We start from the raw sequence: 2,702 nt of genomic DNA, 5'->3' as shown, positions 1-2,702 counted from the left end.
ACTTAATATACTGATTTATACGTTTTTTTTATACGTTTTTTTTTCCTTTTTAAACTTCCGAATTTGAGACGTTTTTTTCGTTCTTATGTATTTTATATTAACTTCACAGGATCAAACGTTTTTTATATGAATATAAATAATAGGGCAAACGTTAAAAGTCGCGGGCAGAGAAGAATGCAAAAGAAATATCCATATAGCTATTAAATTGGTTTTCGATTTAAAATCTATTTAGCATTATGTGCGTAAACTTTAGAAAAGCACATTTGAAAAGTGTCAACATTACAAGAATAAGCGAAAGCAGGGGAAGATGGCGACTGAATTTGGCCTGGCGTCGTGTGATTTTTCTTATTCAGTATATGTTAACACATTTCAAGTGTGCTTTTCTCGATTTTACGCGCGCAATGCTAAATGTATTTTAAATCGAAATCGTTCCCCATTTAATAAAATATAACAGAAACCACAGCATGAAAACATTTTTGATGTCTTCATGGATTTTTTTTCACATTCTGCTTTGGCTGCGACATTTAACGTTTGCCAACGAGTGCGAACACTGACAAAGGATATCCACCCACCCCCTGTCATTTTTGACGGAGAGTATACGTGATAAAATAAATAGTAAAAGAGAAAAGTATTGGATTGTAGAATGGGATGAAAAAAATAAAAATAAAAGCGAGAAATCCAACAAGCAGTGATAGAAACAAAAACAAAAAAAATGGCCTAACACTCTGAGAGCAAATATTAAACGAATGGTCTTTATCGTTTTGCAAAAATCCGTTTCAGATCCATTTAATGTAAAGTTAGTCCATCAATCATCTTCTCGAGTGTGGACATGACACCAACACAGAAATTCAATTTGATAACAAAAATATCTTCAATTGCTTTTTCGAAGTTTATGATTGTAACAATCATTAGCCACCGACGCCATTTTTCTTCCTTCTTTTTTGTCATATATATATATATATATATATATATATATATATATATATATATATATATATATATATATATATATATATATATATATATATATATACGTATTGCTTTTTTTGTGATGAACAGATTTAGTCGCTAAGGAAGAAAGTAATTATTACTGTGAATGCCTTTTAGCATAAAACTAATATGGCTGCTATTAATTCCATAGCAATCACAACGAAAGATGAAAACGGATTACTTTGAGTTGTGACTGAAATAACATTAATAACATTAATACTACAACTAGACCTTTTAGTTCGTTAAACTTAGAATAACTGTTTTATAACAAACTTCTACAGTAAATCCTTATTAATTCCTAATAGTGCATTAAATGGATACCATAATTCTTAGTCCGTTGTACCTCATCATAACGAATTTCCATGCAATATTTTGGTCTGATCAGCTCAACAGTTGCCGAGAAAACTTATAGAGTAAATATGGTACTGTTACTAATCCCTAATAATCTCTATTAATTCCTAACTGTGCATCGAATAGATACCATAATGGTTAGTTCGTTGCACCTTATCCTAACAAAGGGCCGTACAAAATTTCAGCCAGAATGGTTCAGTAGTTTCCAAGAAAACTGTACTGGGAAGACAGTCAGACAAACAGGCAGACCAACAGACTGGCAGAATATGGAAAATATAATATAGATATACTAGCAAGGGTGGAGGCTCATGGCCTTGTCAGATCGTAAATATATACTTAAGTAAGCTTTGATTCATGCAAATTTATTATTACAGAGCCAATGCGCTATTGAATATTATATTGTACCTAACATATAGTAGTGAATTCAAAAATGAAAAAAGAGAGAATTATATGCCATCAGCTAGAATCGAAACCAAAACATTAGGTGCTCCAGCTGCTTTCCCTACAGATGTAGCTATCGAGAAGCAGGTAAAAAAAAAGAATTAATAGTAAACGAATTGAAGAAATGAATTGAATTTGGGTATATGCAGAAAGAAATACAAATATGTCGCCAATTAAACATTTTGCGTTTTAAATTGCTGACATATGTCTCTCGACCTTGCATGGCCGTAAAATATATTTGAATTCATGCAGATTCCGTAATTATTATTTCAGAGCTAATTCTCTATTGAATATTATATTATGCCTAATATATAGTACTGATTTCAATACATCCATATTTGTCTGTACGCGTTTTTCATCTATTCAAACAAATATTTCACTCGTTATAAACCATCCTTGGTGTATGATTACTATTTCCTGTTAATTTTAGTGTCATGTGACCAGTAGTTGAAAAAGTTATCGGTTAAGTATTTACACACACACACAGACAGACACACAAACGTACATATACTGTTTTATTTATATAGATTATTTTCTGTATATATTAGCAAGAAAACTTGACTTTGTCGGGAATTGATTGATGAACTCATTTTAATTTTTATTTTATACATTTTATAACATTCAACTTTTGGAGTCTGGTCAAATGATGTACCCAATAGAAACAGGTACAAGTAAAATGACATAAATATAATTTTCAGTAAATTCTTTAACACTCTTGAATCACAATAGACGTTTCCAGAATCAATGAGAACCTCTCTTTGCACTCCGCCTCTTAGATGTGAACCCATTTACTAGCATTTTTGTTGTAATTTGCAATATGTATACTATTTTTTTTAACTTATAAATGGAATAAAATAAAATAAAACGCCATATTTCTCATTTATGAATGTCAATTCCGAACGAAACCACGATAATATTGT

Source organism: Euprymna scolopes, chromosome 16, assembly GCF_053919585.1.
Source record: "Euprymna scolopes isolate OS-2025 chromosome 16, ASM5391958v1, whole genome shotgun sequence".
Classification (NCBI taxonomy): domain Eukaryota; kingdom Metazoa; phylum Mollusca; class Cephalopoda; order Sepiida; family Sepiolidae; genus Euprymna; species Euprymna scolopes.
This window is presented reverse-complemented; position numbering follows the sequence as displayed.